The following is a 17,021-nucleotide window of genomic DNA, read 5'->3' on the forward strand; positions in this document are numbered from 1 at the left end:
AACTAAGGCACAGAGAAATTAAACAGCTATAGAAGGTGTGGCCAAGATGGTGGAGTAGAAAGACCCTGAGCTCACCTCCTTCAATGGACACACCAAAATCAAAACTATTTACAGAGCAACTATCTAAGAGAATTATCTGAAGACTAGCAGAAAATATTTTCTACAACTAAAGATTTTTAAAAGGAACCAAAACAAGATGATTGGGAGGGGCAGGGACATGGTATAGTCAAGGCCCACACCTCCAGGTGTGCAACCCACAAATGGGAAGATAATGACAATTGCATAGGTTCTCCCCAAGGAGCAAGGGGTCTGAACCCCACATCAGGCTTCCCAGCCCAGGAGTCTTGCCCCAGGAAAGCAAACCTTCAGAACATCTGGCTTTGACACCAGCAGGGCTTGCATATCGGAGAGCCAGAGGAAACAGAGACTCTGCTATTAACAATTTTACATGCTCCAAGTCCCAGTGCAGAGGCAGTAATTTGAAAGGAGCCTGGGTCAGACACACTGATGATCTTAGAGAGCCTCCCAGAGAGAGAGAGAGAGAGAGAGAGAGAGAGAGCAATTGAGAATCTCCCTGGGGATGGAGATGCTGGCAGTAGCCATTTTGGGGAACTCATTTTACTGTGAGGACACTCATGCTGGCAAGCACTATATTGGAGTTCTCCCTTTAATTTAACAAATGCCGGAGGCTTACTCACCACCAGTGGGCCAGCACTAACCCTGAGTCCCCTGGGCCCTGCAGCCAGCTGCACCAGGACCAGCCCTGCCTGCCAGTGAGCCAGTGGGCCAGTGACCATCACATAAGGCAGGGCCTGGCAGTCAACTGGGCTGGTGGCCATCTTCACCTACCAGCACAACCACAGTAGTAGGCCTTGCCACAGAGTAGGGCCCATGCAACCAACATGGAAGTTACCACTAGAGAATATAGCTCTGGTCACCAGAGAAGAGTATGCTTCTGGGCCTCATAGGATGTCTCCTACATAAGGCCACTTCTCCAAGTCAGAAAATGTAACAGACCTACATAATACATAGAAATAAACAGAGAAAATTAGGCAAAATGAAGAGACAGAGTACTATCTTCCAAATGAAAGAACAAGAGGGCTTCCCTGGTGGCACAGTGGTTGAGAGTCCGCCTGCCGATGCAGGGGACATGGGTTCGTGCCCCGGTCCGGGAGGATCCCACACGCCGCAGAGCAGCTGGGCCCGTGAGCCGTAGCTGCTGAGCCTGTGCGTCCAGAGCCTGTGCTCCACAACGGGAGAGGCCACAACAGTGAGAGGCCCGTGTACCACAAAAAAAAAAAACAAACAAGATATAACCTCAGAAAAAGAAAATAAATGGAGATAAGTAACCTACCCAAAAAGGAGTTCAAGACAACAATCATAAATGCTTAATGAACTTGGGAGAAGAATGAATGAACAGACAGAGAATTTTAACAAATAGAAAATATAGATAGAGAAAGAACCAAACATAGCTGAAGAATACAATAATTGAAATAAAAAATACACTAGAATGAATGAACAGTAGATTATAGGATACAGAAGAATGAATCAGCAAGCTGGAAGGCAAAGTAGTTGAAATTACCGAAGTTGAACAGAAAAAAGAAAAGTGAATTTTAAAAAATTAGGATAGTTTAAGACACCTCAGGGACAAAATAAAGCATACTAATTTTTGCATTATAGGGGTCACAGAAGGAGGGGAGAGAGAGAGAGAGAGAGAGAGAGAGAGAGAGAGAGACGAATGTACAGGGAACATATTGGAGACATCATAGCTGAAAACTTACCTAACTTGGGAAAGGAAACAGGCACCCAGGTCTAGAAAGCACAGAGTCCCAAACAGGCTCAACCCAAAGAGGACACCACCAAGACACATTAAAATGGCAAAGAGGGAGGTCAAGATGGTGGAGGAGTAGGAGGATATGGAGTTCATCTCTCCCCACAAATGCAGCAAGAATACATCTACATATGGAACTATTCTCACAGAGCACATGCTGAACACTAGCAGAGGACCTCAGACACCTAAAAGGTCAAGAAATATCCCCACATAACCAGGTAGGCCAAAAGAAAGAAGGGAAAAGGAAGAGGAAAGGAAGTGGGATGGGACCTGCACCCCTGGTTGGGGGAGAACTAAAGAAGAGGAGAAGTTTCTGCATCTGGGGAAGGCCCCTCACTGGTGAGGAGATCAGCTGGGACAGAAGGGGAGCTTCGGGGGCTTGGAGGAGAGCACAGCAACCGGTATGTGGCAGGCAAGACAGAGTAAGACCTACACAGATGGTCTGTGCCATCTAGCTCTGCACACCCTAGGCTGAGATGGGTGTCTGCCAGTGCACAAGGGGGATGGGTGCTGGAACGTGGAGTTTGGAGAGCAGACATGGGGAGGGGACTGCTGTTGGCTGTGAAGAGACAGCCTGAGGGGACGGGAGTAAGGAAATCTGCAAACAGGAGTGCTCATGGAAGAAGCCCGGACCACCAGAGAAGCAAAGCACCATTGTTGTGTGAGGTGCAAAGGGTGGGGCCACCATTGCAGCTTCTGCCCTCAGGTGCTGACCCCTGCCTCCATGGGCACTAGGGAGGGGCCCCGCAGGAGTAGGCTTACACGACCGACGCCTCCTCTGCCCCTCCCCACCTGGGCAACATGCTAGCCCCGATTTCTGCCTCTGCTCCTTCCTTCCTGGGCAGCCCGCTTGCCCCATCGCCTTTGCAGCTCCCTCCCACTTGACAAGCTTGTGTGCTCTGGTAGACTTTGGAGCAGATGCCAGTGGGTGGCCCACATGCAGAGGTGAGACTGAAACCACAGCTGAGTCCCAGAGGTGGTGTGACTAAGGAAGGAGAGCTGAAATCTCTCCTCCCACCAGTGTGAATGGTAGAGTTATAACTCTGCTAAAGGCTTCCTAAATTCAGCACCTGCACAACATCCGAACAGACAAGTGCTCCTGCAGCTGAGATGGGTCTGGCTTTAGCAGATGTGGGATTTGTGGGCATGTACACATGGGGGTTGGGTCAGGCCAGAATTTGAGCTACTTCAATAGCTCCCATAGCAGGTCCAGGTACATGATTACTGCAGTCCTGGGACCTGACCACAGTGATTCTGCACTGGTGGCCTGGTGAAAGAGTGCCTGAGAGACACCAGAGCCAATTGCCAGCATACCCATGGTGAAAGGACTGAGACCAGTCCCAACAACAGTGTACTTTGTGAGCCAGCACAATGGGTGAAAGGAGACACAACAGAGCATACACACAGTTGAACAGCTCCAGAGGAAGAATTCTCAGTGCCTTCTCTCCCAGTGGGAGTGCTCCAATCCCACCTACCTTGCAACGCAGATCAGAAACACAGTAAAGAAACAGAACTGGGGGCCACTACTCCAAAAACTAAGGAGAAGACACTGTCCCTGACAGGGCAGTGACAACCACACAGCAAAGGGGAGGCCCCACTCAATATCCAGGGTAGGCTCTGGTCACCAAGACACCAATCAAACACCCTATCAAGGGAAAAATGACCAGCACACACTGAGGAAAGAGGTGGCAGTCATCCATACTAAAAAGAGCCCTTGACCAAAAAAAAAAAAAAAAAAATTAACCCCATGCAGATGCAGGCTACACAGGGACATTTCCTCTTGGAGAGCACACACAAGGCCTCATGTACAGTGGAACCCAGCAAAAAGCAGTACTTCCATAGGAACACAGGTCTAGACCTACCTAGGGGTCTTGGAGCATCTCCTAGAGAGGCGGGGTTAGCTGTATGTAGCTCACTGTGGCGGCAAGGGGATAGGTAGTGGAGGCCCCAGGGAATATTAATCACTGTGAGCTCTCCCAGAGGTACCCACCTCTACACCAAGAGCTGGCCCCACCCAACAGACAGCAGGCTCCAGTGCTGGAACATCTCAGGCCAAACAACCAGCAAGACAGGAACACAGCCCCACCCATCAGCAGACAGGCTGCCTAAAGTTGTATTAAGCTCACAGACACCCCAAAACACAACTCTTGACATTGCCCTGCCAACCACAGGGACAAGACCTAGCTCCACTCACAGGAGGGGAGGCACCAGACCCTCCCACCAGGAAGCCTGCACAAGCCCCTAGACAAATCTCACCCACCAGGGGGCAGACAACAGAGGAAAGAGGATCTACGATTCTGCAGCCTGTGGAAAGGAGACCACAAACACAGTAAGCTAGACAAAATGAGAAGACAGAGAAATATGTTGCAGATGAACAAGCAAGATAAAAACCTATAAGAACAACTAAATGAAGAGGAGATAGGCAAACTACCTGAAAAATAATTCAGAGTAATGATAGTAAAGATGATCCAAGATCTCAGAAAAAGAATGGAGGCACAGATTGAGAAGATAATACAAGAAATGTTTAACAAAGACCTAGAAGAACAAACAAACAGAGATGAACAATAAAATAACTAAAATGAAAAATAAACTAGAAGGAATCAATAGCAGAATAACTGAGGCAGAACGGATACGTGAGCTGGAAGATGGAATGGTGGAAATCACTGCCACAGAAGAGAATTAAAAAAAAAAGAATGAAAAGAAATGAGCACAGTCTCAGAGACCTCTGAGACAACTTTTAATGCACCAACATTCGAATTATAGAGATCCCAGAAGAAGAGAAAGAGAAAGTGTCTCAGAAAATATTTGAACAGACTGTAGTCTAAAACTTCCCTAATATGGAAATAGTCACCGAGATCCAGGAAACCCAGAGTGTCCCATACAGGATAAACCCAAGGAGGAACATGCTGAGACATATAATCAAACGAACAAAAATTAAATACAAAGAAAAAATATTAAAAGCAATAAGGGAAAAGCAACAGACACAATATAAGGGAATCTCCATAAGGCTATCAGCTGATTTTTCAGCAGAAACCCTGAAGACCAGAAGGGAGTGGCATGATATGTTTAAAGTGACGAAAGAGTCTCCTCACACAAGGGTTTCCTTCCGGAGGGGTTGGAGCTGTGGCAGACGGAGGCCTGGGAAGCCCATTCTCTGCCGCCTCCTTCTCTTCCTGAGGGCTCCCTGGTCCTCTTGCCCTCCAACGCTACTCAGATACATCAGAAATACATCTACAAGTGGAACAACTCCTACAGAACACCGACTGAACGCTGACAGAAGTCCTCAGAACTCCCAAAAGGCAAGAAAGCCCCCACGTACCTGGGTAGGACAAAAGAACAAAGAATAAACACAGACAAAAGAATAGGGATGGGACCTGCACCAGTGGGAGGGAGCCGTGAAGGAGGAAAGGTTTCCACACACTAGGAAGCCCCTTCATGGGCGGAGACTGCGGGTGGCAGAGGGGGGAAGCTACAGAGCCGTGGAGGAGAGTGCAGCCACCAGGATGTGGAGGGCAAAGTGGAGAGATTCCCACACAGAGGATCAGTGGACCAGCACTACCAGCCCGAGAGGCTTGTCTGCTCACCCACCGGAACGGGCTGGGGCTGGGAGCTGAGGCTCGGGCTTTGGTCAGAGTGCAGGGAGAGGACTGGGGTTGGCAGCGTGAACATAACCTGAAGGGGTTAGTGCACCACGGCTAGCCGGGAGGGAGTTCGGGAAAAGTCTGGACCTGCCGAAGAGGCAAGAGACTTTTTCTTCCCTCTTTGTTTCCTGGTGGGTGAGGACAGGGGATTAAGAGCGCTGCTTAAAGGAGCTCCAGAGACGGGTGTGAGTCGTGGCTAACAGCACGGACCACAGAGACGACCATGAGACACTAAGGCTGCTGCTGCCGCCACCAAGAAGCCTCTGTGCGAGCACAGGTCACTCTCCACACCTCCCTTCCGGGGAGCATGTGCAGCCCGCCACTGCCAGGGTCCCGGTATCCAGGGACAACTTCCTTGGGAGAACGCACGGCTCGTCTCAGGCTGGTGCAACATCCCGCCGGCCTCTGCCGCCGCAGGCTCAACCCGCATCTGCACCCCTCCCTCCCCCCAGACTGAGTGAGCCAGAGCCCCCGAATCAGCTGCTTCTTTAACCCCTTCCTGTCTGAGCGAAGAACAGACGCCCTCTGACGACCTACACGCAGAAGCAGGGTCAAATCCAAAGGTGAGCTCTGGGAACTGTCTGAACAAAGAAGAGAAAGAAAAATCCCTCCAGCAGCCTCAGGAGCAGCAGATTAAATCTCCACAATCAACTTGATGTACCCTGCATCTGTGGAATACCTGAATAGACAACGAATCATACAAAATTGAGTAGGTGGACTTTGAGAGCAAGATTTATGATCTTTTCCCCTTTTCCTCTTTCTGTGAAAGTGTATGTGTATGCTTCTGTGTGAGATTTTGTCTGTATAGCTTTGCTTTCACCATTTGTCCTAGGGTTCTATCCATCCATTTTTGTGGGTTTTTTTTCTTTTAAAAATTTTTTTTCTTAATAATTATTTTTTATTTTAATAACTTTATTTTATCCTCTTTCTTTCATTCTTTCTTTCTTTCTTTCTTTCTTTCTTTCTTTCTTTCTTTCTTTCTTTCTTTCTTTCTTTCTTTCTTTCTCATTTTTCTCCCTTTTATTGTGAGTGGTATGGATGAAAGTCTCTTGGTGCTCCAGCCAGGAGTCAGTGCTGTGCCTCTGAGGTCGAGAGCCAACTTCAGGACACTGGTCCACAAGAGACCTCCCAGCTCCACAAAATATCAAACAGTGAAAATCTCCCAGAGATCTCCATCACAAAACCAGCACACAGCTTCACTCAACGACCAGCAAGCTACAGTGCTGGACACCCTATGCCAAACAACTAGAAAGACAGGAACACAACCCCACCCATTAGCAGAGAGGCTGCCTAAAATCATAATAAGTCCACAGATACCCCTAAACATACCACCAGACGTGGATCTGCCCACCAGAAAGACAAGATCCAGTCTCATCCATCAGAACACAGGCACTAGTCCCCTCCACCAGGAAGCCTACACAACCCACTGAACCAACCTGAGCCACTGGGGACAGACACCAAAAACAACGGGAACTACGAACCTGCAGCCTGCAGAAAGGAGACCTCAAACACAGTACGATAAGCAACATGAGAAGACAGAAAAACACACAGCAGATGAAGGAGCAAGATAAAAACCCACAAAACCTAACAAATGAAGAGGAAATAGGCAGTCTACCTGAAAAAGAATTCAGAAAAATGATAGTAAAGATGATCCAAAATCTTGGAAATAGAATAGACAAAATGCAAGAAACATTTTACAAGCACCTAGAAGAACTAAAGATGAAACAAGCAATGATGAACAGCACAATAAATGAAATGAAAAATACTCTAGATGGGATCAATAGTAGAATAACTGAGGCAGAAAAACGGATAAGTGACCTGGAAGATAAAATAGTGGAAATAACTACTGCAGAGCAGAATAAAGAAAAAAGAATGAAAAGAACCGAGGACAGTCTCAGAGACATCTGGGACAACATTAAACGCACCAACATTCAAATTATAGGGGTTCCAGAAGAAGAAGAGAAAAAGAAAGGGACTGAGAAAATATTTGAAGAGATTATAGTTGAAAACTTCCCTAATATGGGAAAGGAAATAGTTAACTAAGTCCAGGAAGCACAGAGAGTTCCATACAGGATAAATCAAAGGAGAAACATGCCAAGACACATACTAATCAAACTGTCAAAAATTAAATACAAAGAAAACATATTAAAAGCAGCAAGGGAAAAACAACAAATAACACACAAAGGAATCCCCATAAGGTTAACAACTGATCTTTCAGCAGAAACTCTGCCAACCAGAAGGGACTGGCAGGACATATTTAAAGTGATGAAGGAGAGAAAACTACAACCAAGATTACTCTACTCAGCAAGAATCTCATTCAGATTTGATGGAGAAATTAAAACCTTTACAGACAAGCAAAAGCTGAGAGAGTTCAGCACCACCAAACCAGCTTTACAACAAATGCTGAAGGAACTTCTCTAGGCAAGAAACACAAGAGAAGGAAAAGACCTTCGATAACAAATCCAAAACAATTAGGAAAATGGAAATAGGAACATACATATCGATAATTACCTTAACTGTAAATGGCTTAAATGCTCCCACCAAAAGACACAGACTGGCTGAATGGATACAAAAAGAAGATTCATATATATGCTGTCTACAAGAGACCAACTTAAGACTTAGAGACACATACAGACTGAAAGTAAGGGGATGGAAAAAGATATTCCATGCAAATGGAAACCACAAGAAAGCTGGAATAGCAATTCTCATATCAGACAAAATAGACTTTAAAATAAAGACTATTAGAAGAGACAAAGAAGGACACTACATAATGATAAAGGGATCGATCCAAGAAGAAGACATAAAAGTTGTAAATATTTATGCACCAAACATAGGAGCACCATAATACATCAGGCAAATACTAACAGCCATAAAAGGGGAAATCAACAGTAACACATTCATAGTAGGGGACTTTAACACCTCACTTTCACCAATTGACAGATCATCCAAAATGAAAATAAATAAGGAAACACAAGCTTTAAATATACATTAAATGAGATGGACTTAATTGATATTTATAGGACATTCCACCCAAAAACAACAGAATACACATTTTTCTCAAGTGCTCATGGAACATTCTCCAGGATAGATCATATCTTGGGTCATAAATCAAGCCTTGGTAAATATAAGAAAATTGAAATTGTATCAAGTATCTTTTCTGACCACAACGCTCTGAGACTAGATATCAATTAGAGGAAAGGATCTGTAAAAATACAAACACATGGAGGCTAAACCATACACTACTTAATAACGAAGTGATCACTGAAGAAATCAAAGAGGAAATAAAAAAATACCTAGAAACAAATGACAATGGAGACACGACGACCCAAAACCTATGGGATGCAGGAAAAGCAGTTCTAAGAGGGGAGTTTATAGCAATACAATCGTACCTTAAGAAACAGGAATCTCGAATAAACAACATAATCTTGCACCTCAAGCAATTAGAGAAAGAAGAAAAAAACGCCCCAAACTTAGCAAAAGGAAAGAAATCATAAAGATAAGAAATAAATGAAAAAGAATTGAAGGAAACAATAGCAAAGATCAATAAAACTAAAAGCTGGTCCTTTGAGAAAATAAACAAAATTGATAAACCATTAGCCAGAATCACCAAGAGAAAAAGGGAGAAGACTCAAATCAATAGAATTAGAAATGAAAAAGGAGCAGTAAGAACTGACACTGCAGAAATACAAAAGATCATGAGAGATTACTACAAGCAACTCTATGCCAATAAAATGGACAACCTGGAAGAAATGAACAAATTTTTAGAAATGCACAAACTGCCAGGACTGAATCATGAAGAAATAGAAAATATGAACAGACCAATCACAAGCACTGAACTTGAGAATGTGATTAGAAATCTTCCAACAAACAAAAGCCCAGGATCATAGAGATTCACAGGAGAAATCTATCAAACATTTAGAGAAGAGCTAACACCTATCCTTCCCAAACTCTTCCAAAATATAGCAGAGGGAGGAACACTCCCAAACTCATTCTATGAGGCCACCATCACCCTGATACCAAAACAAAGCAAGGATGTCACAAAGAGCGAAAACTACAGGCCAATATCACTGATGAACATAGATGCAAAAATCTTAAAAAAAAATAGTTGCAAACAGAATCCAACAGCACATTGAAAGGATCATACACCATGATCAAATGGGGTTTATTCCAGGAATGCAAGGATTCTTCAATATATGCAAATCAATCAACCATATTAACACCATATTAACAAATTAAAGGAGAAAGACCATATGATCATCTCAACAGATGCAGAGAAAGCTTTCAACAAAATTCAACACCGATTTATGATAAAAGCCCTGCAGAAGTAGGCATAGAGGGAACTTTCCTCAACATACTAAAGGCCATATATGACAAACCCACAGCCAACATCGTCCTCAACGATGAACAACTGAAAACATTTCCACTAAGATAAGGACCAAGACAAGGTTTTCCACTCTCACCACTTGTATTCAACATAGTTTTGGAAGTTTTAGCCACAGCAACAAGAGAAGAAAAGGAAATAAAGGAATCCATATTGGAAAAGAAGATGCAAGGCTGTCATTGTTTGCAGATGACATGAAACTATACATAGAGAATCCTAAAGATGCTACCAGAAAACTACTAGAGCTAATTAGTGCATTTGGTAAAATAGCAGGCTACAAAATTAATGCACAGAAATCTCTGGCATTCCTATACAGTAATGATGAAAAAATTGGAAAGTGAAATCAAGAAAACACCCCCATTTACCAATGCAACAAAAAGAATAAAATATCTAGGAATAAACCTACCTAAGGAGACAAAAGACCTGTAGCAGAAAATTATAAGACACTGATGAAAGAAATTAAAGATGATACAAATAGATGGAGAGATATACCACGTTCTTGGATTGGAAGAATCAACATTGTGAAAATGACTCTACTACCCAAAGCAATCTACAGATTCAATGCAATCCCTATCAGACTACCACTGGCATTTTTCACAGAACTAGAACAAAAAGTTTCACAATTTGTATGGAAACACAAAAGACCCTGAACAGCCAAAGCAATCTTGAGAATGAAAAACGGAGCTGGAGGAATCAGGCTCCCTGACTTCAGACTATACTGCAAATTCACAGTAATCAAGACAGTATGGTACTGGCACAAAAACAGAAAGATAGATCAATGGAAAAGGATAGAAAGCCCAGAGATAAAGCCCCGCACATATGGTCACCTTATCTTTGATAAAGGAGGCAGGAATGTACAGTGGAGAAAGGACAGCCTCTTCAATAAGTGGTGCTGGGAAAACTGGACAGATACATGTAAAAGTATGAGATTAGAATGCTCCCTAACACCATACACAAAAATAAGCTGAAAATGGATTAAAGACCTAAATGTTAGGCCAGAAACTATCAAACTCTTGGAAGAAAATATAGGCAGCACACTCTATGACATAAGTCACAGCAAGATCATTTTTGACCCACCTCCTAGAGAAATGGAAATAAAACTAAAAATAAACAAATGGGACCTAATGAAACTTCAAAGCTTTTGGCCAGCAAAGGAAACCATAAACAAGATTAAAAGACAACCCTCAGAATGGGAGAAAATATTTACAAATGAAGCAACTGAAAAAGGAGTAATCTCCAAAATTTATAAGCAGCTCATTGCAGCTCAATAATAAAAAAATAAACAAACCAGTCCAAAAATGGGCAGAAGACCTAAATAGACATTTCTCCAAAGAAGATAATACAGACTGCCAACAAACACATGAAAGAATGCTCAACATCATTAATCATTAGACAAATGCAAATGAAAACTACAATGAGATATCATCTCACACCAGTCAGAATGGCCATGATCAAAATATCTAGAAACAATAAATGCTAGAGAGGGTGTGGAGAAAAGGGAACACTCTTGCACTGCTGGTGGCAATGTGAATTGGTACAGCCGCTATGGAGAACAGTATGGATGTTCCTTAAAAAACTACAATTAGAACTACCATGTAACCCAGCAATCCCACTACTGGGTATACACCCTGAGAAAACCATAATCCCAAAAGAGTCACGTACCAAAATATTCATTGCAGCTGTATTTACAATAGCCAGGAGATGGAAACAACCTAAGTGTCCATCATCGGATGAATGGATAAAGAAGATGTGGCACATATATACAATGGAATATTACTCAGCCATAAAAAGAAATGAAATTGAGCTATTTGTAATGAGGTGGATAGACCTAGCGTCTGTCATACAGAGTGAAGTAAGTCAGAAAGAGAAAGACAAATACCGTATGCTAACACATATATATGGAATTTAAGGAAAAAAATGTCATGAAGAACCTAGGGGTAAGACAGGAATAAAGACACAGACCTACTAGAGAATAGACTTGAGGATATGGGGAGGGAGAAGGGTAAGCTGTGACAAAGTGAGAGAGTGGCATGGGCATATATACACTGTGAAACGTAAAATAGATAGCCAATGGGAAGCAGCCGCATAGCACAGGGAGATCAGCTCGGTGCCTTTTGACCACCTGGATAGGTTGGATAGGGAGGGTGGGAGGGAGGGAGTTGCAAGAGTGAGGAGATATGGGAACATATGCATATGTATAACTGATTCACTTTGTTATAAAGCAGAAACTAACACACCATTGTAAAGCAATTATACTCTGATAAAGATGTAAAAAAAAAAGTGATGAAAGAGAAAAATGTACAACCAAGAGTACTCTACCCAGCAAGGCTCTCATTCAGATTCGATGGAGAAGTCAAAAGCTTTACAGACAAAAAAAAAGCTAAGAGAATTCTGCACATCCAGTCCAGCTTTACAACAAATGCTAAAGGAACCTCTCTAGCAAGGGGGAAAAAAGAGGCCACAACTGTAAACTAGAAAACCACAAGTGGGAAAGCTCACTGGTAAAAGCAAACATACAGGAAATGCAGGAAACCATCCATACACAAATATGATATCAAAACGAGCAAGCATGAGAAGTGGAGAGTACAAAGGCAGAATATGGGAATTGCATTTGAAATTAAGAGACCAGCAACTTAAAACAACCTTGTACATGTATAGACTGCTATATCAAAACTTCATAGGAAAAGCAACCCAAAAACTACAATAAATACACACACAAAAATAAAAGCAACCCAAATACAAAAAGATGATCCTCAAACCACAAGAGAAGAGAACAAAAGAGGAAGGGAAGAAAAAAGACCTACAAAACTAAAGCCAAAACAATTAGAAAATGGAAATAGGAACTTACATATTGATAGTTACCTTAAATGTAAATGGATTAAATGCTCCAAACAAAAGACACAGACTAGTTGAATGGATACAAAAACAAGACCCATATATATGCTGTCTACAAGAGACCGCATCAGACCTAGGGACACATCCAGACTGAAAGTGAGTAGATGGAAAAAGATATTCCATGCAAATAGAAGTCAAAAGAAAGCTGGAGTAGCAATACTCACATTAGACAAAATAAACTTTAAAATAAAGACTGATACAAGAGACAAGGAAGGACACTACATAATGATCAAGGGGTCAATCCAAGAAGAAGATATAACAATTGTAAATATATATGTACACAACATGGGAACACCTCAATATATAAGGCAAATGCTAACAGCCATAAAAGGGGAAATCAAAAGTAACACAATAATAGTGGGGGAGTTTAACACCCCACTGAAACAAATGGACAGATCATCCAGACTGAAAATTAAAGAGGAAACACAAGCCTTAAATGACATATTAGACCAGATAGACTTAATTGATATTTATAGCACATTCCATCAAAAGCACAGAATATACTTTCATCTCAAGTGCACACAGAACATTCTTCAGGATAGATCACATATTGGGTAACAAATCAAGCCTCGGTAAATTAAAAAATATTGAAATCATATCAAGCATCTTTTCTGACCACAATATTATGAGATTAGAAATCAATTACAGGGAAAAACATTGTAAAGAACACAAACACATGGAGGCTAAATAATATGTTACTGAACAACTACTGGGTCACTGAAGAAATCAAAGAGGAAATAAAAACAATACCAAGAGACAAGTGACAACCAAAACACAACGAACGAAAATGTATGGGAAACTGCAAAAGCAGTTCTAAGAGGGAAGTTTATAGCAGTACAGTCTTACCTGAGGAAATAAGTAAAATCTCAAATAAACAAGTTAACCTTACACCTACAGCAACTGGAGAAAGAAGAACAAGCAAAACCTAAAGTTAGTAGAAGAAAAACATCATCAAGATCAGAGCAGAAATAAACAAAACAGAGATGAAGAAAACAGTAGCAAAGATAAATGACTAAAAGGTGTTTTTTTTGTGATGATAAATAAAATTGATAAGCCTTAGCTAGACTCATGAAGAAAAAAAGGGAGAGGACTCAAATGAATAAAATTAGAAATGAAAAATAAGTTACAACTGTCACCACAGAAATACAAAGGATCGTGAGAGACTACTACAAGCAACTGTATGATAATAAAATGGACAACATAGAAGAAAGGACAAATTCTTAGAAAGGTCCTACCTTCCAAGGCTGAACTAGGAAGAAATTGAATATATGAACACACCAATCACGTATACTGAAATTGAAACTGTGATTAAAATTCTTCCAACAAACAAAAGTCCAGGACCAGATGGCTTCACAGTTGAATTCTACCAAACATTTAGAGTAGGGTTAACCCGTATCCTTCTGAAAGTCTTCTAAAAAATTTCAGAGTAAGGAACACTTCCAAGCTCATTATACAAGGCCACCATCACCCTGATACAAAAACCAGACAAAGATATCACAAAAAAAGAAAATTACATGCCAATATCACTGATGAACATTGATGCAAAAATCCTAGTAAACCAAATCCAACAACATATTAAAAGGATTATACACCATGATCAGCTGGGAACTATCTGAGGGATGCAAGGATTCTTTAATATGGGCAAATCAATCAATGTATACTATACTTAAGAAACTTGGCTGTTCTTTTCCTATTCATGATTTCTGTACTTATTTCCTTTCTATTCTTTAGGATTTGTTACTATCACTTTTGATGGATGTTAGTCTCAGCTGAGGACCCTTTGGAAAAAGGTCTGTGCCACGTGTGAGGGACCATCCAACTTTGGAGGAATCAATCCCACCCCAAATATGTTGGTTCAGAATATTCAAGGGAAATGTCTGGCAATCTGTAATTGAAAGAACTCTCACTCCAAGTGATTGCAAATATTAGATAAGTTTTGGAATTTATGCCTAAAAGAAGATATTTTGAGAGGGAAAATGTACACAAGTTGTCTGCCCCATGATCTACGTCCCTAATTGTGCAGTTCCCCAGTCAGCACCTAGCCCAGAGCCCCGTATCCACTCTCTGGTCTGACTGATGCCCTGCTCTCAACCTGTATGTCTGGAGGGAAAGAAATCATCTGTCTTCCTGGCAAATGACCTTTTTTATTACCCATCTCATTCAATACCAAGCATCCCAAAGGAGCATGACCATGAGGAACATATTCATAACACCTGAGACATAGAAAATGTCAGTGGTCTACAAGATCTTTAATATCATGTGGCCCAACACCTTTGCTTCCACTTTCCCCAAACCAACCCAACTCAAACCCCATTATACAGATGAGGAAGAGGAAGCTGAGAGGAGAAGTGATTTGACCAAAGTCACATCCTAAATTACTTGCTTCTACTCAACATCGCTAATTATTAGAGAAATGAAAATCAAAACTACAATGAGGTATCACCTCACACCAGTCAGAATGGCCACCATTAAAATGTCTACAAATAATAAATGCTGGAGAGGGTGTGGAGAAAAGGGAGCCCTCCTACACTGTTGGTGGGAATGTAAATTGGTGCATCCACTATGGAAAACAGTATGGAGGTTCCTTAAAAAACTGAAAAGTTGCCTTGATCCAGCAATCCCACTCCTGGGCATATATTCAGAGAAAACTCTAATTCAAAAAGATACATGTACCCCAATATTCATAGCAGCACAATTTACAAAAACCAAGACATGGAAGCAACATAAATGTCCATCAACAGATGAATGGATAAAGAAGATGCTATATATATATATATATATATATATAAAAAATACACACACACACACACACACACACACACAATGGAATACTACTCAGCCATAAACAAAAATTAAATAATGCCATTTGCTGCAACATGAAAGGACCTAGAGATCATCATGCTGGTGAAGTAAGTCAGACAGAGAAAGACAAATACCATGTGATATCACTTATATGTGGAATCTAAAATGTGATACAAATGAACTTATTTGCAAAATAGAAACAGACTCACAGACACAGAAAACAAATTTCTGGTTACCAAGGGGGAAAGAGTGTGGGGGAGGGATAAATTGGGAGTTTGAGATTAGCAGATAAAAACTACTATATATAAAATAGATAAACAACAAGGTCCTACTGTATAGCACAGGGAACTATATTAAATATCTTGTAATAAACTATAATGGAAATGAATATGAAAAAGAATATTATATATACACATATGTATACAGATATATATGTATACATATATATGTAACTAAATCACTTTAATTACACCAGAAACTAACACAGCATTGTAAATCAACTATACTTCAAAAAAAATACTTGCATCTAGTGGTCAGAGTGTCCACTTTTTATGCCAGTTTCTAATTGACCATTGCCTGTTTGGGCTGGAAAAATCAGGCAGTTCTGGGTGTCAGTTCCAGCACTTGTACGTACTAACTGTGTACTCTTGGAGAGGTTATTTCATCTCTCAGATCCTCCATTTCCTCCTCCGTAAGATGGAGGACCAATAATAATCCTAACCACACGAACTACCCAGTATATAGTAGGTGCTTTAGAAGCATTATTATTAGTCTTTTTGGTCCCCTTTCCCTTCCCTAAAACACACAGGATGGTGAATGTCCATTAAAGACCATTAATGGTGATGGCCATTAAAGGCTCACACCTTCCTAGTCCCTCTCACACTCAAATTCCCAACTTTCCTCCTTTTGCCCTTTGAAATTTGAGAATTTCAGCCTTACTGAAGTCCAAGCAAGCTGTTCGGAGCTAGAGGGCTGAGAGTGATGTTCGCCTATCCCCTGAGTAGATTCAGTAAAACTTCAAATCTGATACTACCACCACAGTTTAATTCATCTTCCCAAGACAGGGATCTAGATAATGGGATGAAGGGATGTGGAAGGAGTGTTGGGACAGGGCAAGAAGGAGGGGCTAAGGAAGAGAACAGGTGATTGGCAATTACAGTTCCCCACACGGGACTGCAGTAGTTGATGTATGTCAGGGAATAATTTTTACAAAGAAAGGAAGGGAGAGAGGGAAGGAGAAAGGAAGGAAGATGGAAGGAAGGAAAGAAAGAAGGAAGATGGAAGATAGGAAGGAAGGAAAGGGGGAAACTGAATGCAAACAGAAGCTGGGTATGATACTCACAGTGTTAGGCTGTCCAGCAACCAAAGAAAGCTGGGATCTTCAGTGAGGAAGGGATCATCAGAAATTAGACCTTTCTCCTGTTGGGAGAAAAGATTATACTAGCGCCAAGCCAGGCAGAGCACATGGCTT

General features: G+C 41.6%; 1 long non-coding RNA gene across 1 annotated transcript in view; it reads right to left on the reverse strand.

Moving 5' to 3' along the window:
• The window catches only part of LOC115849872 (uncharacterized), a 57,329-nt gene that overhangs the window by 26,758 nt on the left and 13,550 nt on the right, over positions 1-17,021 (reverse strand). The window contains exon 3 of the long non-coding RNA XR_009560691.1: positions 16,893-16,969. This is a non-coding gene — a long non-coding RNA (uncharacterized lncRNA). The remainder of the gene's footprint in view (positions 1-16,892; positions 16,970-17,021) is intronic.

Source organism: Globicephala melas, chromosome X, assembly GCF_963455315.2.
Source record: "Globicephala melas chromosome X, mGloMel1.2, whole genome shotgun sequence".
In the NCBI taxonomy this organism is placed as follows: Eukaryota; Metazoa; Chordata; class Mammalia; order Artiodactyla; family Delphinidae; genus Globicephala; species Globicephala melas.